General features: G+C 49.7%; 3 non-coding genes and 1 pseudogene across 3 annotated transcripts; 3 read left to right on the forward strand and 1 right to left on the reverse strand.

The window, feature by feature from the left end:
• Nucleotides 1–10,346: 10,346 nt before the first annotated feature.
• Nucleotides 10,347–10,420, forward strand: TRNAN-GUU (transfer RNA asparagine (anticodon GUU)). The gene has a single exon. It is a non-coding gene; the product is annotated as a tRNA-Asn (tRNA).
• Nucleotides 10,421–16,907: 6,487 nt separating this feature from the next.
• TRNAI-AAU (transfer RNA isoleucine (anticodon AAU)) lies at nt 16,908–16,981 on the forward strand. Its single transcript has one exon. It is a non-coding gene; the product is annotated as a tRNA-Ile (tRNA).
• Nucleotides 16,982–17,997: 1,016 nt separating this feature from the next.
• On the reverse strand, nt 17,998–18,069 carry TRNAH-GUG (transfer RNA histidin (anticodon GUG)). The gene has a single exon. It is a non-coding gene; the product is annotated as a tRNA-His (tRNA).
• Nucleotides 18,070–23,364: 5,295 nt separating this feature from the next.
• LOC147678144 (exosome complex component CSL4 pseudogene) lies at nt 23,365–23,949 on the forward strand (annotated as a pseudogene).
• Nucleotides 23,950–25,869: the final 1,920 nt, after the last annotated feature.

Consider the following 25,869-nt stretch of genomic DNA (forward strand, 5'->3'; position numbering starts at 1 on the left):
GTTGAGGGTGAGTGAGGGTGAGGGTGAGTGAGGGTGAGGGGTTGAGGGTGAGTGAGGGTGAGGGTGAGGGTGAGGGGTTGAGGGTGGGTGAGGGTGAGTGAGGGTGAGGGTGAGGGGTTAAGGGTGAGTGAGGATGAGTGAGAGTGAGGGGTTGAGGGTGAGGGGTTGAGGGTGAGTGAGGGTGAGGATGAGGGGTTGAGGGTGAGTGGGGGTGAGGGGTTGAGGGTGAGTGAGGGTGAGTGAGGGTGAGGGTGAGTGAGGGTGAGTGAGGGTGAGGGGTTGAGGGTGAGTGAGGGTGAGTGAGGGTGAGGGTGAGTGGGGGTTAGGGTGAGTGAGGGTGAGTGAGGGTGAGTGTGGGTGAGTGAGGGTGAGGGTGAGTGAGGGGTTGAGGGTGAGTGAGGGTGAGTGAGGGTGAGTGAGGGTGAGGGGTTGAGGGTGAGTGAGGGTGAGGGGTTGAGGGTGAGTGAGGGTGAGTGAGGGTGAGGGGTTGAGGGTGAGTGAGGGTGAGTGAGGGTGAGGGGTTGAGGGTGAGTGAGGGTGAGGGGTTGAGGGTGAGTGAGGGTGAGTGAGTGTGAGGGGTTGAGGGTGAGTGAGGGTGAGTGAGGGTGAGGCTGAGGTGTTGAGGGTGAGTGAGGGTGAGTGAGAGTGAGGGTGAGTGAGGGGTTGAGGGTGAAGGGTTGAGGGTGTGAGGGTGAGGGTGAGGTGTTGAGGGTGAGTGAGGGTGAGGGTGAGGGGGAGGGGTTGAGGGTGAGTGAGGGTGAGTGAGATTGAGAGTGAGTGAGGGGTTGAGGGTGAAGGTTTGAGGGTGAGGGGTTGAGGGTGAGTGAGGGTGAGGGGTTGAGGGTGAGTGAGGGTGAGTGAGTGTGAGGTGTTGAGGGTGAGTGAGGGTGAGTGAGGGTGAGGCTGAGGTGTTGAGGGTGAGCGAGAGTGAGGGTGAGTGAGGGGGTGAGGGTGAAGGGTTGAGGGTGTGGGTGAGGGGTTGAGGGTGAGTGAGGGTGAGGGGTTGAGGGTGAGTGAGGGTGAGGCGTTGAGGGTGAGTGAGGGTGAGGGTGAGTGAGGGTGAGGGTGAGTGAGGGTGAGGGTGAGTGTGAGTGAGGGTGAGTGAGGGTGAGGGTGAGGGGTTGAGGGTGAGTGATGGTGAGGGGTTGAGGGTGAGTGAGGGTGAGGGTGAGGGGTTGAGGGTGGGTGAGGGAGGGTGAGGGTGAGGGGTTGAGGGTGAGTGAGGATGAGTGAGGGTGAGGGGTTGAGGGTGAGTGAGGGTGAGGGGTTGAGGGTGAGTGAGGGTGAGGGTGGGTGAGGGTGAGTGAGGGTGAGGGGTTGAGGGTGAGTGAGGGTGAGTGAGGGTGAGGGTGAGTGAGGGTGAGGGTGAGTGAGGGTGAGTGAGGGTGAGTGAGGGTGAGGGTGAGTGAGGATGAGTGAGGGTGAGTGAGGGTGAGGGTGAGTGAGGGTGAGGGGTTGAGGGTGAGTGAGGGTGAGGGTGAGTGAGGGTGAGGGGTTGAGGGTGAGTGAGGGTGAGGGTGAGGGGTTGAGGGTGGGTGAGGGTGAGTGAGGGTGAGGGGTTAAGGGTGAGTGAGGATGAGTGAGAGTGAGGGGTTGAGGGTGAGGGGTTGAGGGTGAGGATGAGGGGTTGAGGGTGAGTGGGGGTGAGGGGTTGAGGGTGAGTGAGGGTGAGTGAGGGTGAGGGTGAGTGAGGGTGAGTGAGGGTGAGGGGTTGAGGGTGAGTGAGGGTGAGTGAGGGTGAGGGTGAGTGGGGGTGAGGGTGAGTGAGGGTGAGTGAGGGTGAGTGTGGGTGAGTGAGGGTGAGGGTGAGTGAGGGGTTGAGGGTGAGTGAGGGTGAGTGAGGGTGAGGGGTTGAGGGTGAGTGAGGGTGAGGGGTTGAGGGTGAGTGAGGGTGAGGGTGAGGGTGAGTGAGGGTGAGGGGTTGAGGGTGAGTGAGGGTGAGTGAGGGTGAGAGGTTGAGGGTGAGTGAGGGTGAGGGGTTGAGGGTGAGTGAGGGTGAGGGTGAGTGAGTGTGAGGGGTTGAGGGTGAGTGAGGGTGAGTGAGGGTGAGGCTGAGGTGTTGAGGGTGAGTGAGGGTGAGTGAGAGTGAGGGTGAGTGAGGGGTTGAGGGTGAAGGGTTGAGGGTGTGAGGGTGAGGGTGAGGGGTTGAGGGTTAGTGAGGGTGAGGTGTTGAGGGTGAGTGAGGGTGAGGGTGAGAGGAGGGGTTGAGGGTGAGTGAGGGTGAGTGAGATTGAGAGTGAGTGAGGGGTTGAGGGTGAAGGTCTGAGGGTGAGGGGTTGAGGGTGAGTGAGGGTGAGGGGTTGAGGGTGAGTGAGGGTGAGTGAGTGTGAGGTGTTGAGGGTGAGTGAGGGTGAGTGAGGGTGAGGCTGAGGTGTTGAGGGTGAGTGAGGGGGTGAGGGTGAAGGGTTGAGGGTGTGGGTGAGGGGTTGAGGGTGAGTGAGTGTGAGGGGTTGAGGGTGAGTGAGGGTGAGGCGTTGAGGGTGAGTGAGGGTGAGGGTGAGTGAGGGTGAGGCTGAAGGAATTTTAGTTGGATGAGGAGAAGGGCCTCAGTTTTGCTCCATGTTGACAAGAAACAGCCAGCTAGGAACGACAAGTTTTGGACTTATTTAATATGACTTCACTTACACATATAAGATACAGTATCTTTAATATAGCGTTATTAAATTAGAACGTGGTTAATTGCATATTTTTACAAAACGTATACTTAATGACATAACAATATTGAAAGTTATATCGTGAATTGGTTGTTTTCGTTTTGGAACAATCAATGGTTTGATTAAGTAATTCTTACTTTCTTGGGAAAGAGCGTATGTAAACTTTGCCTTTTCGGAGACAGTAGACATTTTGATACATAAGGAGAGACAAGCGAACTCCTTCCAGTATGGCCACCAACGTTACACACAGATCTGATGGTATGCTTCCGGGCTAGTGTTTATGACCAACTCTGTTTTGTGATGTCACGTGACAGCAAGTTCTCTGATTGGTTGTATTCTATTGCTGGTGCGGGTGAAAGGTAGAGGCGCGAGTCTGGGTGTCCGAGTCCAGGAACCTGTATAGAGCTCATATTAAGGTGATAATCTGGCCCCCGGGAGCCGCAGGATCCCCTGCCATGGCCAGCGTGCACGAGAGCCTCTACTTCAACCCCATGATGACCAACGGGGTGGTGCACGCCAATGTGTTCGGCATCAAGGACTGGGTGACCCCGTATAAGATCTCCGTACTGGTACTTCTTAGCGAGATGAGCCGGTCGGGCCTTGCGCCCCTGCTTGAGAGGAGACGTTTGAACCAGCGGGTACTGCCACTCCTTCAGGTGAGAACCCTGCTGCCCACCGTGGTGGGGAGAGATTGCAGCTTTCATGGCAGCCCATCTCACGTTCAACCCGCCCTTTCTTTTGATTCCAGAACATTTTATGTGAAAGGACTTCTAGTTTACTGCCTCGGATTTTACACGGAGAAAAATACGTGGCAGTCTAAAGTGCAGGCAGGGGAGGGGGCGGAGCGGGGGTGTGGGAGGAGTGCGGGAACAGACGGCGAGGGGAGGAGAGTAGGAGGAGGAGAGTAGGGGAGGCACGGCCTAGCGGCCGTGCAATCAAGAAGTGAGGGGGCGGGAGAGTAGGCAAGGCAGGCGGCTGGGGGGAGGGGGGAGGAGAAATGCGACGCGACATGGCAGGCAGGGGAGGGGGCGGAGCGGGGGTGTGGGAGGAGTGCGGGAACAGACGGCGAGGGGAGGAGAGTAGGAGGAGGAGAGTAGGGGAGGCACGGCCTAGCAGCCGTGCAATCAAGAAGTGAGGGGGCGGGAGAGTAGGCAAGGCAGGTGGCTGGGGGCATGTGCACGCGCTTTTAAGCTCAATGCGCATGCGCATTGAGCTTAAAAGTCACGGGCACTGCAAGGAATCGCCACGATTCCTTGCAAGTTGGATAAAGAGTGGATAAGCCCCCATAGTCTCGCTTGCTCGATGCGCATGCGCATCACAGGCGAGACCTAAAAATACTCTAGGTGAAACGAATACAATACGCTTTAAAAAGTGTTCCATGTGGTAGACCTTTTTGTTTAACTGGTTACCTTTCAGTTGTACAATGATGTATTCAGATGCCAACCTAGCAGTAAGTTTTTTGGGATAAATAAGACTCCAACAGAATTGTCTGCCTTATGTTGCAAAATATGTCCTTCCTTGCTGCATAATGCAGTAAACCGTGCTGCATACTTTCGTCCAATTTTGCCACATAATTCCAGTCCTCCTGGTATAGGTGTAAGACTTTCACAATTATACCAACCAGTTACAAGTGTTTAGAAGAAGTATAGACGGGGAAGCGGATTAGAATTGGTGAGATATGATCACATTTTGGGGCAGATTTATGATAACTGGCGCATCCCCAGGGATGCACCAGTTATTTTGCACCGCTGCTCCGCCACCCATGGTGCGCCCAATTTACAATGCGGCGCACCATGGGGCAAAAACGGCACGGATGCGTGACACATCTGTGCCGTAAAGGTGGCGCATTTCTGGAGATGCGTCGCAAGCGCGACGCAGCTCCAGCAAGGCTCGGGGGTGTCCCATCTTTACAATGCTGCGTCAAGACCTACGCCTGCTCCAAGCAGGCGCAGGGTTTTGACGCAGCATTGGCCTGAAAGTGACTGAGTGAAATCTTGTAGATTTCACTCAGCCACTTTTGCGAGGCGCACCTGCCCCGGAACGCCCACCCTGCGCCGGCACGCCCACAAGTGGCGCAGGCCTTTACAACGTGACGCATCTGCCTAGATGCGTCACGTTGTAAATGGGTCGTAGGTATGCGCCACATTTACGCCGCAGTGCGTGACGCAAACGTGGCGCATTCCCAACATAAATCTGCCCCATTGTGTTTACTGCAACAAGTAGTGCCGCTAGAGTGCGCAAGGATTAAGGGGTGCTGTGGGTGATTCGGTTTGTCCTGGTTGTCCAATCAAGATGGAAATAATCTTTGCTTGAACAACTGTTCTGAAGGCTGAGGGCGGAATGGAAGGTTATATCCTCCTTATGAGAAGGAGTTGGACGAAGGCAGCTTTCTGAGTCTGGAAATATGGAGAGGCAAATCTATTTTCATATCAAAAAAAGAATCAAGCACTTTTCACAATGGGAACAAGGCGGGGACAGTATCAAGTTCTGTGAGAATTTCAACCCATTCTTGAGCAGGAATAACTGAGTCATTGGAGCGGAGGAGGAGGAATTCAGTGTCTGTAGGTTTCACCTCAAGAACAGGTCGTCACATTTTTTCATTTTTAAAGGAAATTTTTAGGTCTAGTTTGCATGCAGAATCTGAGATTTCAAGACACAGCCGGGACTCATTTATGAAAAGTGACACATCGCTGCGTGAAAACAGCGATGCGTCACTTTTCACTGCGCCCTCCTTGCGACACCAATGATGCGTCATATTTACAGTATGGCGCATCAGGGCGCAAGGAGTTACAGATACGTCGGTATTTCTGACGTATCTGTATGGCGCAAAAGTGACGCATTGCTGGAGTGTGTCACAAAAGTGACGCAACTCCAGCAATGTGTCCTTTCACATGGGGCAAGCCCCATGTGAAAGGGCCTGCATCAGTCTTACGCCTGCTGTGAGGCAGGCCTAAGAAATTGACGCATTTGTGTCCTAGAAGTGGCGCAGTGAAATCTTATAGATTTCACTGCGTCACTTCTATGACCCTTTCTTGTGTCAGAACGCCCCCCCTGCATACATTATACCTGGCGTAGGTATAATGTAGCGCAGGGGTTTACAAAGTGACGCATCTACCTAGATGCGTCACTTTGTAAATATGGTGCACCAAGGCACATTTTTTACGCTGCTGGTGTGTCATAAAAAGTGACGCACCGGCGGCGTAAAAGTGACGCACAGCCTCATAAATGAGGCCAAGCTGTGTATTGTTGTCTGCATATTGATGGATAGTAATATATTTATATTGAACTATTGAGTCACGCGGATCCCTGCACAGGTCGAAGAAGTGATTTTGAAAGTGTGGATACCTTGGGTGTATCTTGTTTAATCAGTAAGGAGGGAGATATAAAAGATCCTAAATATGATCAAAAAACGGAGGAAGATAACTACAAATGCGGCAGAGTACCCTGTGCATCAAACCCAAAATTCATCGGCTCTGTTTAGTGTCCAGTGCACTGCCATATTTCTCTGGTGTAGCCCCCACTTACTCTGCTGGTTTCTATGTTCCTGTGATGCCATGTGAGATGTCATGCGCCATGATGTCATGCGCCATGATGTCGCTCGCCATGATGTTGTGCGCCGTGATGTCACTTGCATACTGCCTAACCAGGTTAGTCCCCCCACTTATTTTTTTAGGACTTGTGCCCTGGGGGAGGGGGTAGATAAGCAGCTATACAGATAGACAGCAAAGAGACAGACAGACGATAGAGAAGTATGTTTTAGGATGGAGCATACCAGTGGTGGAGATGTCACTCGGGAGGGTCCACCTATGACAGCCATGATCACGTCCTGGTTTAGCGCCTTGAGTCCCCTTTAATGTGTCTTCTAAGCACGTTTACCGAATCATCCCGCATTTTCACAAACCTTCATCATTTTGTAGCTTTTGCTACAAAAATGAGTTTAGTCATCAGAGAAGTGTGTAGGTAATCAGAGACAGCGAGGCTGCTGCACTGTGCTTTACACACAGTAAAACCCGACACGTGGCTTGAATGGTGGATTTGTTTTTATAAGAGTTTCGAAAGCTACTTTGAAAGAATTATTTCATACAGCCAATACCCATTTCAGAGAAACGCAAACCTATTTATAATGTTGCAAAAATGCTAAATAGATGGATTAAAAAAGATGTGCTGCATAGGCCGGGAATCGAACCCGGGCCGCCCAGAATTCTACCACTGAACCACCAATGCCTCGCTATTCCCCCACCCTGTGTAACTCTTATATGTAGTGCACAATGTGAGATTATCTGGAAATCACATGGTCTTTGTACTTGCATAAGGCTGACAAGAGCACAGGCAGTTGCTGTACAGCAGAATGCTTCACATGAAGAGAGCAGCTGCGAAGCTCACATGTAGTATGACAGGTTCTATCTGTGACCCACCTATTCTTCATTCGTACATATGAGCCTCAGAGACACAAAAGATGATACAACTTGACAATTACAGATGCTGAATCATTGCTGTAGTCAGCGCTAAACCACCCGGGCTGTACCTGAACCTGGAGGAAACAAAGATGCTGCACAGTACAACCCATGCCGGAAATGCTGAGAAGTCACAGATCTGACTCGGATTCAAACCGGGGTTGCTGCGGCCACAACTCAGAGTACTAACCACTATACGATCACTTCACACTTCAAGCTACTTGGGCTCTGTGTGTGATGGCTTTACCTATATTTTATAGCTGAGTCCTCTCTGATTTCAAAACCAGGTACAATTTTCCAGACGCTAAATCTGCAAATGTATTATTCAACACTTTAAATGAACATACAAAAAGTGATAGTATAAACCAGACATGCGCTCCAGAACTGGGCACAGACCCCGGAACTGACCACCAGAAATGTGTCCAATGAAATACGTGGCCACCAGAATAGAGCACAGAGCTCCAGAAGAGGCCTAGAGAACTGGCTCATAATGACAGATATGTTATTCAAACATTCAAAGAGTAGCATCAAACCTCTAGGTCTGGCAGCGAGAACTGGACATGAGGTTTCATATGAGGTCTGCAACGCATGACTATACTCCATATGAGTCTCCCAGGGCAGACACAATATTTTAGAAGAGACCTCCAGAACTTGATAGAAACTTTAGGTTAGGCCTCCCTAGGTGAACCAAATATCACAGATGTGGCCTTCACAACTTGACACAGTGCTATGGGTGCAGCATTTTTAACTAGACATAGCACACACAGTGTCATTTTACAAGCACTCGCAATACTTCAGACAAAGCCTCTAGAACTGAACACCACACGCCAGATGCAGCATTCACAAATGGAAAAACAACACTCAAAATGCACTGGCGAGAACAAAATACAACACTGAAAGTGTGGCCTCCTAAAGCAGTGAAAGTACCAGCTGAGACATCTACAACTAGACACAATACTGCAGACAAAGCCTTCAGAACAGAACACCACACTCCACGTCCAGCATTCCAGAAATAAAGACCGTTTGCAGGTTTCGGTTCAAAACTGAAAACAACACTCCAAATGCATTGACCAGAAGAAAGCACAACCTGCAAATGTGAGCTCATGAATCAGCAAAATATACCAGATGCAACATCTACAACAGGTCACAATGCTGCAGACACGGCTTCAGTAATAAAACGACATCTGCAGCACTGGACACATTCCGAGAGTGGTGGCCTCGGGACAAGAGAAATGACTTCAGATGTTGCCATCTATGTATCAGAGCCAGAGTATCACAGAGCATGCGTGTGCGTGTGTGCCCTTGTTTCAGATCGTCTATGTGTGTATCCTTGTGTCAGAGCATGTGTGTCCTGTCAGAGTGTGGGTGTTTGTGTGAGGGTATGTGCACCACAGCAAATGTGTCAGAACGTGTGTGTGTGTAAGAGCATGTGTGTATCAAAACATGTGTATCAAAACATGTGTGTCACAGCGTGTGTGTCACAGTGCATGTGTATTTAGTTCTCTCTGTAGCTGCCTGGTACTGGTGCTTACACACTGTTATTACTTCACTTGTTTATTAAGTGATAGGGTTGAACAATGCTTTTTACGCCCCTCTACTTCTGAACTTCACCAGCCACCACTGGAGGTGCGCAGACCCACTCACGAATGCGTGACTGATTGGCCTCACTGGGGTTTTAAAGGAGGCCCCTCATGAGCGGGCTCTGGGCCCCCGCTCATCTTTTGAAAGCAGAATAAATGCTTGACTTGTGAGACCAGAACATCACTAAGTCTTTTTATCCGTTGGGGGTGTTTTATCCAATTTTAAATTCAGGATCACAGCACCAGATTTCTAAGAAAATAAAACATGACTGGATACGAAGGAGGTATATCATCAACCAGTTGCAGGAAAGAGTATCTATGTCCCTGATGCAACAAGAGAAAACACAACCAATCACATGTGCTGCATTGTATGTTCTATTTAGGCCTGGCTGGGAAAGTAAAAAATGACATCCAGTGTGTTTTTCACTTCTAGGGCAAGGTGGGTAGAATTTGAGGGAAAGTTACTGAGTTTTGGAATGCGTGTACTTGGACTTTACTTTAAAAGGCAAAATGTTAAAAAAAAAGGGCATCAAATAAATGAAGGAATATATGATACTGGTAACCCTGCAGCAATGAAATTAGAGATGTGTGCTAGTGTTGCAATTTGTAGCTGTGTTTTGTTGAATGACCTTTTCATATGAAGTACTTGATTTTAGCTTCTTTGACTGCTTGGAACAAAGAAGCCTTTCTGCTCTACGAACTACTATTACATTATGAGAAATAAAGAGACATCGTACTGTGCTTTGGCTGCCCAGGGCCACACATGGTGACTGCTGCCTTATGTGGAGGCTTTTTTAAGGTTGACATGAATCCTTTATTTTCAAAGATATAGCTTTTGTGTTATTATCCTTTACTCCACTTTTTGAGGCATACTCCTCTGCCCACAAGCCTTTGTTACTCTCTCCTCCTGTCTGAGGTTTGTTGCAGTTTCTTGTTGTGTGAGTCTTTGTTACACTTTCCCGTTGCTTGAGATATTTCTTTTTGTGTGACCCTCTGTTACAGTTTCCACTTGTCTGAGTTTGTTTTTACAGTAGTGTGATACTTTGTTACAGTTTCATCTTGTCTGAGATGTCGATGCCATTCCTCTAGCTGAATCTTTGTTGCAGCTTTCCGTTCTTTAATTCTTTGTCCCAGTTTACTCTTGGTTTAGGCTTGGTGAAGTTTCCTGTCCTGTGAGCCTTTGTTACAGTTTCCTCTTGTCTGAGATGTTGTTTCTTGTCCTGTGAGCCTTTGTTACAGTTTCATCTTGCCTGAGATGTTGTTTCTTTTCGTCTGATCCTTTGTTACCGTTCCATGTAGCTGAAACACTATTTGAACTGTGAAATGCATCAATAATGAGGTATCTGTGCCCCCCGCCCCTCTAGCCCCTCTAGCCCCAGGTCCACTGCACCTGCTGCACCAGTGGGAGCCACGCCCCCGAGTGAGGGAAAGGTGCGCCGAGAAGCGTGAGAGGGAGCTAATGAACAGCACAGCAACGAGGCAGCGGAGGGAGGGGAGGGCGAGGCGGAGAATGGAAGAAAAAGGTGACTTCCCCGTTAACCTTTCTTTTATAAACACGGTACTCGAAATCCCTGTTTATATCACTGCTCTAGCAGCTATGAAGGAGTACGTGTTCATGAAGGTTTAGATAGGGTAGATGTATGAACCGTTCCTCAGTAGTCTCTGTGGCGCAATCGGTTAGCGCGTTCGGCTGTTAACCGAAAGGTTGGTGGTTCAAGCCCACCCAGGGACGAATTATTTATTCAGAAAAGGACTCATTTTTCATAGGAAAGGACTGCAATGGTTGTTCCCCTCTCATTTTAACTTGTTACGTGAAATCCCTGTCGTTCTTTCTTTACTCAGGTCTGAGTTCCAAGCCCCTCTCACGGATGTTGGTGGCCGCGCGCCCCGCACACAGCTGCAAGAAGACGCGTCTGCAATATTACTGCGTTAGGGGCGCCTCCACACTAGTGTCTGCGACGTCAATTTTCTATTTGGGGCTGGCCTTGGAGGGGGTGGGTCGTGATAGTACACGAGCTTTCACCCCAGTGACATCACAGGAAACGACTTTAATATTGTGATTTGAGCCTAAATGTTGATCAGATTGGCGCCGAGGAGGCCTTTGGATAGATCGAACGGAGTAAAAGATTTTGCCCTCTTGACAAGTGGCCGTGATACTCTATTCCACCAGTCACAAGAGGGGCGGCAATCCCTCACTCCTGGCGTTTCCCGCCCCTGCAGGTTGTCTGCTGAAAGCTCGTGAGACTGAGGGCTCTGCGCGTCATCGCTGTCTTTAAGTTCCACCGCATATTTACGAAGCTTCTGAATGGCCAGTCCACTTGAGTGAAGGGTCTTCCACTGCGCGCGCACAGCCTGATGCTCTTTTAGTAACTTTCGATCTGTTTCAGGTCGGTTTTTATTTGTTAAAATCTGCAAATTAAGCAGCAGATGATAGATGTTGCGCCCAGTACAGCAAATCCATAGTTATGCGGAAAACGACGTGGCTCCAGAATCGCATAATGCCATTGGTCCTAGTTATAATGCAGCGAATGAGGCCCACATGTTACAATGCCTGAATGTCACAGCTGACCCCGTTCCACTGCACGGCCAAGAAAAGAGCAGAGTTCGTCCAGAGTATTGGAATTAAAAGCACCACGGGGAGAAGGAAGGAGACTGACGAAGGAAGAAAATAGGAGGACAGTAAGGATGAGTTGTTTGACAGACAAAAAGTGCGAACATTTAATGGCTGATGCTTTGTACCTGAGAGTTGTAACCGTGCCGATCACGGAAGTGTGTGCGCGAGACTGGGATGCCCAAATGACCCCCTGGGGGGAGTCTGTGGCAGGTGTGTGTGGAGAGGACGAGGAGAGAGGAGGTGAAGGGTTAACACGTGCCCTGATAGAGCATGCGTCGTGGCCCTGAGCTCAGCTCTGAATGGTACAACTGAGGTGCTGTTATGTTCCTGAAGGTCCGCCCCCGATGTCCGGAGGGACAGACAAGTTGGTCATGTGACCGCCCTATAATAAAAAGAGGTCGAGCACGTGCGAGGGCGTTCAGAGAGAGACGCGCCGACCGAGCAAGCAACTTTATTCCCAGTGTCTGGCTGAATTTATTCTAGGGCCACGTGTTAGGCCTAGTCAGGGTTAGATGCCCCATGAGTGTAGGTCCCAGAGACATCTCCCTAGGGCCATCCTAATACCCCAGCACCAGACACAACAATTGGCGATGAGGGTGGTTTGTCGATCCCCCGCTCGGGGTGCGTGTGTGTGTCCCTCTTGGGGTGAGGCGGCTGCGGGCACTCCCACGTGTCCGCGGTGCTCGTGCCTTGCCACCACACACCCCCCCACTCTGCTTGCCTGGAGGACGGACTCCGATCCCTGGCTCTCTTCAGGTGAGCGGCGCTGGCTTGCATCTTCCTGCGGCGCACAGGAGTCTGATTGGTCGCGCGAGGTGCTCCCTCCGTGGACCCTCCACGCCCAGTGCCACACCGCGCTGGGCTGCACGGGTGTAAACTGCACAAAGGTACGCCTGGCCAGGCGCTCCGGCTGCCGCCGGATCATCTCCCGGCTGCCCAAGGACATCCTCCCTAGCGCATAAGGCGATGGCTAACATTCCGCCCATTGAGCCGTTCGTGGTGGAGGGTGCGCCCTCCACTCTCGCACCGAAGTGGAAAGAATGGGTGGACAGGCTCTTCATTTTCTTCGAGGCCACCAAGGTCCATAAGGAGCAGAAGCGTGCCATGATTCTCCATCTTGGTGGCAAGGACATTCATTCCATTGCCCGCACCCTTACGGAAGCAACTCCCAAAACCCACCACACACTAATAAACGCACTCAATGCGCACTTCGAACCAATGGCCAACCAAGACTATGAACGATTCATTTTCAGACAAGCGCGGCAACTGCCAGATGAATCGCTGGACGCTTACCACTCCCGACTAAAGAAACTGGCATTAACGTGTGGATTTCAGGATGTCACGGAGGAAATCAGAGGCCAGATAATTCAGGGTTGCGCCTCTGCTAAACTACGCGAGAGAATACTGGAGGAGTCGGGGAAACCCCTCCCAGACATTCTCACGCTGGGCCGCACAAAGGAGCTGTCCAAGGCCAGGGCAGCCCACATGGAAGCGGCTCTACAGGCCAATGTGAAAGTGGAACCGGTTAACAAACTACAAGTCCGCCCACAGCCCAAATGGGTGAAGCGAACAACACCTCCGCAGGGCGGAGTTTCAGCGCAGTCATGTGGGTACTGTGGAGGCCCGAGACACCCGGCGCCAGAATGCCCAGCACGGGGCAAGATATGCTCCGGGTGCGGAAAAATGAATCATTTTGAAAAGGTGTGCCGGTCCAAAAGGTTCAGCAAGCCCCGACAGACAATACACACGGTGGCGGAGCCCGAAGGCGCGGAAGGAGGACCCAGCAACAGTGATATGGACGACGACGAGGAGGAGCGGTCCGTACATAAGGTGCACATGATCGGCACGGCCATTCGACGCACCAGGACACTACCACAGTGTGCGATACAAGTGGCTGATCAGGACATCATGGCAACTCTGGACACGGGCGCCTCGATAAATCTCATGAGTGCGTCCCTCTACGGGGACATGGCCACCCCTCCCAGCCTCCGCTCCACTCCGATCACCGTTTTTGCCTACGGTCAGGACGTTCCCCTCCGCATTCGGGGAAAGTTTAAAGCAGCAGTCCGGCACGGAGACAAGATCACGCGTGCCAACATCTTCGTGTCGGAAGAAGGTCAAGGCATGCTCCTGAGCTGTCGGACGGCAGAGGACTTGGGAGTGGTCTCTTTTGCGTTTGGGGTGCATGAGGAATCGGTGCAACAACTGATTGCAGACTTTTCCGACCTGTTTGAAGGGATTGGCTGTTTCAAGGGTCGGGAAATACACCTGCATGTGGACCCCACCGTTCAACCGGTGGCCCTGCGGCACCGGCGGGTCGCGTTCCATTTGAGGCCACTGGTTGAGGAAGAACTACAGAAGCTGGAAGCAGCGGGCATCATTGAGAAGGTGTCCGGACCCACCCCCTGGGTATCACCCATCGTGGTCACAAGGAAGCCAAAACAGCCTGGAGCGGTCCGGATATGCGTGGACATGCGCCTCCCCAATGCGGCCATCAAAAGGGAGCGACACATCACCCCTACGATCGACGACCTGATCGGAGAGATGGCCGGGGCCCGGTGGTTCTCCAAGTTGGATCTCCGCGCGGGGTACCATCAGCTCGTGCTGGATAAAGAATCCCGGAACATTACGACGTTCTCCACCCACATCGGACTGCGCAGGTACACCAGGTTGAGCTTTGGGATATCCAGCGCTGCCGAGGTGTTCCAGAATGTTATACAGGAGCTCATCACTGGCATACCGGGGGTGATCAATGTCAGTGATGACATCATGGTGCATGCAAGAACAATCCCCGAACACAACCAACGGTTGGCGCAGGTGTTCCGCAGGCTCCGCAGTGCTGGACTCACTCTGCACCGAGACAAATGCGAATTTCTTCAGACCAAACTGGGGTTCTTTGGATACGTGTTCTCAGCCGACGGCGTCAACCCTGATCCCGACAAGGTCAAGGACATCAAGGATGCACCTCCGCCTGCCACTGTCACGGAAGTCCGAAGCTTCCTCGGGATGGTAAATTACTGTGGTCGCTTCATAAGAGACTTAGCCAACCTGACCCTCCCTCTGCGTGAACTAACCAAAGACTCCACTCCATGGAACTGGGGACCTGAGCAGGAAAGAGCATTTCAAAACATTAAGAGTGCGCTGTCCAGCAACACCACATTGGCATTATTTGACCCGAGACATTCCACTCTCATTGCAGTAGATGCCGGACCGGCAGGCTTGGGGGCCGTTCTAATGCAGAGAGCCCGAGATGAGATAGACTGGGCCCCTGTTGCTTTTGCCAGCCGGTCCCTCACGGAAACAGAACAAAGGTATTCTCAAATCGAAAAGGAGGCCATTGCGATACATTGGGGATGCCGGCACTTCCACTTGTATGTATATGGCAAGCCCTTCACAGTTGTGACGGACCACAAGCCGCTGCTGTCGCTGTTTTCAGGCACCTCCTCCAAGCCACCTCCCAGAATTGAAAAGTGGATATTGCAGTTGCAAGAATACAACTGTGCAATCGAGTACCAGCCAGGGGCCAAGAATCCTGCGGACTACCTGTCACGACACCCCAGAGCGGCCACCCAAGAGGAAATGGAGGAAGCAGAAGAGACGGAGGCCTATGTGCAATGGGTTGTGGCCAGATCATGCCTGCGCCCCATATCCCTGGAAGAGGTTGTGAGCGCCACGGCTCAGGATGCCTGCATACAACGGGCCAAGGATCTACTTCGAACGGCTAACTGGCAGAGAGCCAAGGAAAGCTGGAAGGTACTCACACCAGAGGCCCAGAAAATCATGGACAGTCTGTACCACGTGAGGGCTGAGCTGAATGAAGACGCGGCGGGGTGCCTTCTGCGAGGGCATCGCCTGGTGATCCCGACGGCCTTGACAGGACGAGTAGTTCAGCTGGCACACGTGGGGCACCAGGGAATGGTCAAGACCAAGGCCCGGCTGCGGACAAAGGTGTGGTTCCCGCTCATGGACGATATGGTGGAGAATGTAGTGCGAACATGCACGGCCTGCCAAACCACGGGCGACAGCCCCCGTGAAGCCCCCATCATTGTGGAACCCAGGCCCAGAGGTCCCTGGGAAAGGGTCAGCATGGATTTTGGTAGCCTTCCGGATGGAAGACACACGCTGGTAATGATTGACGACCACTCCAAGTATCCTGAGGTTGAAATTGTCACCGGCACCAGTGCAGATTGCGTGATCCCCAAGATAGAAAAAATCATTGCCACCCATGGAGCCATGAGGGAACTCAGAACGGACAATGGACCACCCTTCCAAGGTCAAGACTTTGCGGAATATCTCTCGTCCCTAGGAACGCATCACAGGCGCATCACACCGAGGTGGCCTCAAGCCAATGGGGAGGCCGAGAGGTTCATGAGGACTTTAAACAAGGTCATCCGCATTGCGCATGATAAGGGACAGTCAGTGGAAATGGCCATATTCACGTTCCTCCGAAGCTATCGACAGACCCCGCACTCCACAACTGGGGTAGCTCCCGCACACCTCCTCCTAGGACGGAAAATAACTGACTCCATTCCCCATCACCCCCAGTGGGCACCTGAAATGATAGATGAACGCACAGTGGAGAAGAAGAGACGTTCCGCATGTGACAAGATCAGTAAGAAACGCCGGGCTGTGGCCCCCCACTTCAAGAGAGGTGACCTAGTACTCATCAAGAATCGGGCAACTGGTGGCAAATTCAAACTCAGTTACGAAAAACGACCATGGCGAGTCAGTGGTGTAAAGGGCACCCGCATCACAGCTACTAGAGGACGAGACAGGGTGACCCGCAATGTGTCTCACTTTAAACTCTATCACCCTTCGAGCAGTGAGCCACGGCGCCAGCAAGGCGGCGGGCAAACCGAAACTGCAACTACGTTGCCGTCGGGGGAATCAACATCTCAGCCCGAGGTCAGGCCACGTGAAGAGCCTCAGGTTTCTAGTGAGGCAGTGGGCGGTGACACGGAGGCCCTGGAGGAGGCCCCAGATCCGGAGGGGGCCGACAGCGAGGCGCCAAGACACGAGGTGGAGGTTGGAACAGAGCTGATGACTCATCGGGGGTCCCAACGCCAGCTACGTGACAATCCCACCCCCTCCGGCTGGCTGAGAGATTACTTTACGTAAGACTGTTCTCATTTACATATATGCACGTGATGTTTGAGTTGAATGCACTGACATTTGAAAGACGCTGAAGGCATCGATCCTAAAGTTACTAAGATGAAGATTATGGTTAGGACATGTTTAATGTTTGCAGTTTGTTTTTGGTTTTGTTGTTTCCTTGTTTTAGGAGGAATGTTATGTTCCTGAAGGTCCGCCCCCGATGTCCGGAGGGACGGACAAGTTGGTCATGTGACCGCCCTATAATAAAAAGAGGTCGAGCACGTGCGAGGGCGTTCAGAGAGAGACGCGCCGACCGAGCAAGCAACTTTATTCCCAGTGTCTGGCTGAATTTATTCTAGGGCCACGTGTTAGGCCTAGTCAGGGTTAGATGCCCCATGAGTGTAGGTCCCAGAAACACTCACCATTCCTGAACGTTTTGGAGAATGACATTAAGCAATGTATGGATACGTCCTTTCTTTGTATTTTTCCTGTAAAACGTTCAGAGAACGTAGGCCGGTTAGCTCAGTTGGTTAGAGCGTGGTGCTAATAACGCCAAGGTCGCGGGTTCGATCCCCGTACTGGCCACTATATTCTTTTCTATTTTAAATGAAAGTTTATTGCAGCGGGAGCCTATTTAACACAGAAGTAGCTAACCAAGCATATCAAACAATAGGAAGAACAGTGGTTAGTCTCGAAGAATGTCAAACGTGCATCAAAGATCATATGCAAGTATAATAAATACATACCAATGTTTTTTAATGTGTGTTTGATTTTGGCACAGTAGAATATTTACTCCATTATGTAACATTTCTTAGAACTTCGTGTTTCTAAACATGAAATCGAAAACATTTTTTGTATTGTATTCTAATTTCATTTATATAGCGCTTAGTACCCCCGACGAGGAGTCAAAGCGCTTTTTCGGCTAGTAGCACTCAACTCCGTGATCCATAAAGGATTAGTGTTGAAAATTAGTAAAGTGAAATATGAACGTAGTTTAAGTGGTGGATGTGTAATTCAAAAAGGAAACCAGATATGAAAATCTGGAATAACAAAGTCACCTTAAGGGAGGGGGAGGCGCGGCCGGTGCTAACAGTAAAGTACATAATGAGCCCATCCTGTCACCAGTACATCAGTACTGACACCTCTCAGGATACACTTAAGGACGACCGTGTCTACCCATATTTAACGGTAAATGTTTACCCATTAATCTGGACGTGTCTTTAATGCCAGTTTTAGCCAGAGCGTGAAATATAGCAACATTCCAGAAAAATAAAACATTCATACAGAAAAGCTATAATAACACAAGCAAATGTTTTCAGCGTTCCGTAAAAACGATTTCTGCGCAATCATAAGACACTACATCATGCAGCAATATATTAAAGGTAAATATTGCATGCATTAAAACACTCTTTCCCTACTGCCCTACAGCTTTGTCGTTATAATGAAATGACTTATGTTGGTTAAAGCTGGAAATGTCACTAATTACAGAGTAAAGAACTGAGACACATATATATAAAAACATATAAAAAATTCTCAGTATATTGAAAATGTATATCAACAAAGAAAATATCACCCAACTGCCGTGACATTGCCACCCGCAATGCCGTGACTCGGATTCGAACCGAGGTTGCTGCGGCCACAACGCAGAGTACTAACCACTATACGATCACGGCGAGCTACTTGGGATCTGTGTCAATCAGCTGTACCTGTGTTTTTTAGCTACATTCCGCCTCGGTACACAACCAAGTATAATGTTCCATATGGTACTCCTAAAAATGAATTATTCAACACTGTATTTAAGCTTGCATAAAGTGGTACTATAAACTGGGCGAGGCTTCCAGGACTGGGCACAGACCCCAGAAGTGACCACCAGAAATGTGTGCAATGAAATACGTGGCCACCAGAATAGAGCACAGAGCTCCAGAGGAGGCCTAGAGAACTGGCTCATAATGACAGATATGTTATTCAAACATTCGAAGAGTAGCATCAAACCTCTAGGTCAGGAATCGGGACATGAGGTTTAATATGAGCTGTGCGACGCTTGACAATACTCCGAATGAGTCTCCCAGGGCAGACACAATATTTCAGAAGAGGCCTCCAGAACCTCACGTGAAGCCTCCCTATGTGAACACAATATCACAGGTGTGGCCTTCACAATTTTACACCGTGCTCATGAGGCACTGAAGCTTGAACCTCTTCTGCCTGTTCAGTAGCAGTGTCAGTAATGGAAGGTCACTCTGGTGCTGCCTGTGCTGCACCTGTTTTTTGGAGCTTGCATTACTGCTGCCCAGGTTGTACTTTGATTCGAGTGCAGCTTAAAAACATCTTTTCACTTCACAAAACCAAACTGATCGTGCTAACTCAAGACTATTCACGGCCAACGGTCGAGATCAGGAAGTGGTTTCTGGCCCTCAGGGAGACACTGCGGAAAAGAGGCGCCAGCTTCAGCTTTGTTGGTCCGGCCCGGTTCAAAGTCATAGACAAGTGAAAAACAATGGTGTTTGAGAACCCGGGAGACCTAAGACGGTACCTGCAGGGCCCACCAGCCGAGGAAATGGAAGAAACAAAAAACCCCGGGGTAGCGAAAAGGAGCGCCTCTCCCGACGTGACGGGACAATCGGAGTAGGGCACCCCACACGCAACACGCAACAGGACAACATGTCTACCTCAATGACAAAGCGCATCTTGAACCGGTAGTACCGCAACCAGTTGGAAGGACCGGCATCTCAGGCCGGTTTAAATCTACCTCGAACATGACAAAAAAAGGCAAGCTGACGTAGCACGGTACGAGGAAGCAGATGGCGTTTACCATGCTTGCGAACACGCGGTACCATATCTCAGGACTGGGAAGGACTACGACAGGGAAGTCTTAGACCGGAACAATGGGCCAAGTGAGATCTACAAAGACAGATTGCGCACTCTGTCAAATTTCAAAGGCCCTTCCAAACAAAGAACACAAACTTTACCTCAGGTACGTTGAGGCGCAAAGGAACTTTGTCGTCGCACACTCACTCAGCAAGTAAGGGGGGGAGGAGGGTGGGACGGGAGGGGGGGGCGGGGAAGGTCGGGGAGGGCGTGGGGGGCAGGGAGCACATGCATGGGGCTACTTTTCTTCACTATCTTCTACACTACTCTTTCCTTTCTTCTACTTCTACTTCTACATCCACATCGAGGAGCAGCAAGGGAAGGCTTAAGCACAGGCACCAACAGGCGAAACATGTACCAAGAAGAGGGGGCCACAGCAAAACTTACAGGATAAGGCCACACAGACCACAAAGCTTGAAACCCCACAAATGACGTACAACACTCAGACAAACATCCTAGCGGACGTTAAGATAGTATCACTGAACGTCAAAGGTCTTAATAGTCCGGTGAAAAGGAGAAAAGTGCTCAAATACCTCAGGAAGTTTAAGGGCGACATATTTGTTCTACAAGAGACAAGACTAGAAGCAGAGGACATAAAGCGCCTCAGAGCAAGCTGGATAGGAGATGTTGTAGGGTCACCAGCACAGAACAAGAAAAATGGGGTGGTGACAATAATCAGTAAGAAGTCAAACCTAACAGTAGTGGACACACAGGCACACCCAGGGAAGAACTCTTGTGACCAGCCTAAGGAGAGCGGGAGAGACAATACACGTGGCCAACATATATGGCCCAAACACTGACGACAAAACCTTCTGGGAAGGAGTAGGAGCGCAACTGCACACCCTGCCACTAGATGACCTCCTCGTAGTCGCTGGAGATATGAACGAGGTGCTAGACCCAGCAATCGACAAACACCCCCACAGACCAAGCTCAGCCACACACAGAGGGAACATCCTAAGGAACTTATGCTCCAAGCTCAGCCTGAAGGACCCGTGGCATCTAAGCAACCCAGACGCTCGAGAATACACCTTTTACTCCAACCCCCACAACTCCTACAGCCGAATTGACTACATTCTCATGTCAGAAACACACACCCACCTCATAGACCACACTGAAATTGGCCCTAGGACTATTTCAGACCACTCGCACATAAGCCTAACCCTATCAGGGAAGCTCAATGAAAAACCAAACCGAAGATGTCGCTTTGACGACAGTCTGCTCAACAACACCTCTGCAAAAGCGGAGATTGAGGCGGCTATAAAAGAGTACATAACAATAAACGACACCCCAGAGACAGACAGAGGAATGCTATGGGACGCTTTAAAAGCCACCATAAGAGGGACCGTCATGACAATTAAGGGCAGGTTGAACAAAGAAAGGAATACAAAAATTGCAGACCTAGAAAAAGAAATTAAGAATCTAGAAAACGGCCACATAGCTAACATAGAGGACAAGAACACCCTCTCATGCCTAACTAAGCGAAAGTACGAACTTAACAGAATACTGAGCGAGAGAGCAGGGACCTGGGTCAATAAATACAAATCAGTCAACCTGTGCACTGCAAACAAAGCAGGGAAAAACCTAGCAGCCTACCTGAAGGGGAGACAGAAACAGCACACGATTGGGGCCATTAAAGACAGACACAACAAGTCACGGACCACAAACAAAGACATTCTGGAAGTCTTTAGAGACTTCTACGAGAGACTACACAAAAGAGATGACACACTAAACGTTGATGGAGGGAAAGAACTACTAAAGGGCATATCTACTCCTACCTTATCAGAAAAGGAACGAGATATACTCGACCTAGCTATAACGGAGGATGAAATAGGGAAATCCACGGCTAGTCTGAAAGAAAACAAGGCACCGGGGCCAGACGGCTTTACGGCCGGCTTCTACAAGCAGTACCTACACCAGAGGTCTTCAAACTTTTGTAGGTTGAGCCCCCCCAGCTGAATTTTTTTAGATGTTGGGCCCCCCCGCCACCTGACAGAAATTTCTGGAATCTGGTACACTACATAATTGACCGCCGCGTACATATCACGGGCCATATCCGGCAGACTCACAATACTAGGCTATGTGCGTCACTACCGATAGTCCTCCTGCTGCCGCCTGCGTTTCTTAACTTAAAATGCGCAGTTCCTGCTCCTCTTGAACTCGCCGCTCTGACCGTGGTATTTCCAACAGTAACTAATGCCAGCTGCGGTTGATTTTCCCCGTTGTCAATGCAGGACACCGTCGACCGTCTGCGGTAAAGATGGCTCATGGATGGTTCCAATGTGGTATCAAATCCCACCTGCACCAGTCATCCAAAGTCAGGGCTAAAGAGGCTGGCTGGCTCACGAGTCAGGGTCACTGTGCAGCGCCTGGAGAAAAGGTGGGCGGTGGGCAGTCGCAGTGAGAGTGGGTGCAGCAAGCTGCTGTGCTCATTGGCTGCAGCATGACTGATGGCACATCGGTGGCGGTAATATATCATGCGACTGGGAGGGACCAAGCCTACCGGGCCGCAGCCGGGCTCAGCTGCTGTCCAGTGACGATCATGAATAATTATTAAGTTCTTGATAGAGCGGGTAATCTATTAACTAAACTGTAGTTATCAATTACATCTTTTTAAACACTTATCCGCTGCTGCCGTGAATAAATTGCTGTTACAGTTTTTTTTAGCTATGTGACTAGGTTAGTGTAGTACTAGAAGTAGGGCAGAAAAGTACCACGCCACGGAAGAAAACTACCACAGCATGGGGGATTTTAGTTTAGGATGGGCTCACCACCTTCTGCTTTGGTGGGCCTACTGTCAGGAACCACAAGTGATGACAAGAACACCATGTTGGCATGGCTAACCTGCAGCTATGATGTAGTTTTTACCCATGTATGTATGTGTCTGTGGCGACGAGGCAGCAAATAACTTTATAAGGCCCACAGTCTTTACTATCCAATTGACATCAAGTGGCGTTAGGCCTTTTCCACCTGCGATCCAAGTGGTAGTGAACAGGATGGCACACAAGTTTACCTGAGTGAGGTGACCGGAAGGAGAACGGTGCATGCTGGTAAGAAGAACTGTGAATTAAATACCGCCACGATCATACAAAGCTTTTGAATTTCGAAAATATAATCAAATAGGAATGCCAGTGGCAGGATGGCAACGGAAAACAATATGTCACATTTAAAAGCCATTCAGTATTCTGAATCTCTCAGGTAGCTTGTTCGTAAATATATTTAGCCAATTATGACTTTCAAGTCAATGTATGATTCTGTCATTAAATAACAGAGTTATCCTATAGAATAAAAAGCCAAGCAACACAATGCAAATTTTGCTATTACAGAAATAGTTTTTAAAGATCTGAAAACTCACATAAACTCTGAAGCCAAGGGGTCTAGAATGTATGCAAGTGAATTAATTGAATTAATTCTCCAATATGTGTGTCAGTTCAGTTCAGTTCAGTTCAAAACGCTTTATTTGGTTTGCAAAGCACAACCATATATACAATCACAAATACACATATGAAAAACATCGCAAATACATGGGTGTCAGTATTATTATCCATTCATATTAAAACTACACCAATCAGTGACTTCAAACAATAAACTTGGACATATTATTTAACACATAAATAATATCATACAAGCTTTAAAAACAAGTGCCTCTTACGACCTAAAGTACATAATGTCGCTATACAGTATCTAATAATTGTTCTGGTATCAAACAAATTTCAGAAGTGGCAAATGCTCTCAAACAGATAACATCATGTGCAAATTACGCGATAAAGTGCCCTGTACACTCTGGACTCCGCAATGTGAAAATTTAGCTGTATGCTACCTCCAATAAACAATTATAGTACAATTAAATTTCCTAAAGTAGCAAGTGTGTCATTTCTAATGTTTATATACATTTCCCTCGTCAGCTTGATTTTGCTTGCGAGAAAAGTGTCGGTCAGTGGTTGAAATGTAATTCATAATTACACTGAAATGATAAAAGTGTCACACATTGCAATCTTAAACCTTGGCAGCTTTGGAACAGTTATTTCAGCTGCAGTGGGTTCACGCTCGTTAGAGCATGCGTCGCTGCGCTAGAGTGTTTGGGACCAGCAGAGCAGTTAGTGGTCATGGCTCCAGCACGGTACTGTATACCCGGAGAACGGTTGTGCAGTCTTGAAGACTTTTACCCTGGCAGTGGGACATACAGCAGGCATGGGTATATATTTATGCCTCCCTATCAGGGTATGTGATGAAGAAAAGTGATAATGGAATGTTGCCTACGGTTTCTGTGGTGAGAGATGCGCAGTCCCAGCTCCTACCTGATGTGGGTGCAACTGTCACTTGTAAGGTGTGCAGAATTAATTCCCGCTTTGCCAAACTTCAGATCCTCTACATTGCATCCACTCCATTGACGAATACATTCAGAGGAACAATACGAAAGGAAGACATTCGAGCCACTGAAAAAAACAAGGTTGTAGTGTACAAGAGTTTCCAACCTGGTGACATCGTCCTGGCAAGTTATTTCTCTTGGTGATGCACAGTCCAACTATCTGTTGACAACCGCTGAGAACGAGCTGGGCGTGGTGGTTGCCCATAGTGAAGCAGGAGTACAGATGGTGCCTATCAGCTGGTGTGAGATGCAGTGCCCGCAGACGCACATGAAGGAGTTCAGGAAAGTGGCCCTGGTGCAGCCAGAGTTTCAACAGACGTAGTCAACTTGAATTTCTAAGAAGTGTTATTTCCCGCGCCTCTTGGAGCTGTGCTGCACACTACGCACTGTTGGCAGCTCTCCTGGCATAACTAAAATCTGTTATTCAATGACATTTACAGTCTTGCTGCTCAATGTGGTGTCCATGGCAAAAGGTACATTGGTTGACGGAAGGGATTGCATATGAGCAGATTCATGTCCAACTAAAAATTGTTTCTCAAAATTCTTTCGCTCCTCAGTGTCTAAAGTGGTTATACTGCTCGGAAAATGGTTTGATAGGGTCCGATTCGGCACAAAATGAGTATTGCCGTTTATTTTTGCAGGCTTTCTTAATGCAACTAAAGTGTAATATTTATAAGCTGCAGTGGGAGGCAAGGAGTCTCCTCTGCTCTGAAATCGAACGCAAAGGAACAGGACTGTCTATTCCTTTACTTTCGGTTTTAGCTGAGGAGACGTCCTGCCTCCCACTGCAGCTGAAGCATTTCAGCGCTACCAATTAACCCCCTCCTGGGAGGGTGAACTGTTAGCACTTAGCTGACAAAAGCATGGGCGCATCGTGCCCAATGATTTCCCCTCCCTCACCCCTCTAACCCTTTGTCACCAGGAGTTCGCTAATGAAAGAAATTCCCATTTGAAATGGGTGAAGACTTGCGCTGAAGAGGACAACAAAGGTAGGATTTTAGGGTTGAGGCGCGCCCCCCCTGGGATGGTGTCGCACGCCCCTGGGGGAGCGCGCCCCACAGTTTGAAGAACTCTGACCTACACATTCTAAAACCGACTATGCAAGAAGTATTCACGAGATGTGTCCAGAACGGACGCATGACACAGTCAATGGCAGAAGCAAACATAATAGTCATACCAAAGGAGGGCAAGGACACTAACGAGGCAAAGAATTTTAGACCAATCTCTCTCATAAACGTAGACTGTAAAATCTATGCAAAAATACTGGCAACCAGACTGAATGCTTACCTACCGAAGCTTATACACAACTCCCAAGTAGGCTACCTCAAAAACCGGATGTCCCACGACAACACAAGATTACTATGCCACATAATAAACCACTCCTCCAAAAGCATCAATGCAGCAGTTATGATTGCCCTAGACGTGGAGAAAGCCTTTGATAGGGTGTCATGGCCATACCTGGATCAATGCCTAGGGAAATTTGGGCTGGGAGCCAACTTTAGGAAGATGGTAATGGCACTCTACTGCGACCCCAAAGCACGGGTGGTTGTAAACGGAGGCAGGTAGGGAGACGGTGGCAGTCTCTCCCGGACCCGCTGCTGCACCTGCGAGTGATTCTAGAGTGTTCCTATTTCTTACGTTTGGGCTGCGAGAAGCAGAACAATAATAGCGGACTGATTTTAATAGTCGATTGCTAAATTTAATTTTGACAGCTTTACGTGTCTTTTAATACCTGCATTCTCTCCCAACCAATTAGTTCGCCTGGGCTCGATACTGCAGCCTGCCTGCCCCGGTCCGACTCGGCAAGCAGTGCCGTTGTGCGGAGGGCGGACAGGCAAGAGCCAGGCAGCACTTCCGGTTTTGCCGGAGCTGAGGTTAGCGCTCTAGTGGCTACCTCACTCCGGGCTATTTAGGCCGGCCTGACTCTCGGGCGCACGCGGTAGGGAGACGGTGGCAGTCTCTCCCGGACCCGCTGCTGCACCTGCGAGTGATTCTAGAGTGTTCCTATTTCTTACGTTTGGGCTGCGAGAAGCAGAACAATAATAACGGACTGATTTTAATAGTCGATTGCTAAATTTAATTTTGACAGCTTTACGTGTCTTTTAATACCTGCATTCTCTCCCAACCAATTAGTTTGCCTGGGCTCGATACTGCAGCCTGCCCGCCCCGGTCCGACTCGGCAAGCAGTGCCGTTGTGCGGAGGGCGGACAGGCAAGAGCCAGGCAGCACTTCCGGTTTTGCC

The sequence above is a fragment of the Lissotriton vulgaris genome, chromosome 12, assembly GCF_964263255.1.
Source record: "Lissotriton vulgaris chromosome 12, aLisVul1.2, whole genome shotgun sequence".
Lineage (NCBI taxonomy): Eukaryota > Metazoa > Chordata > Amphibia > Caudata > Salamandridae > Lissotriton > Lissotriton vulgaris.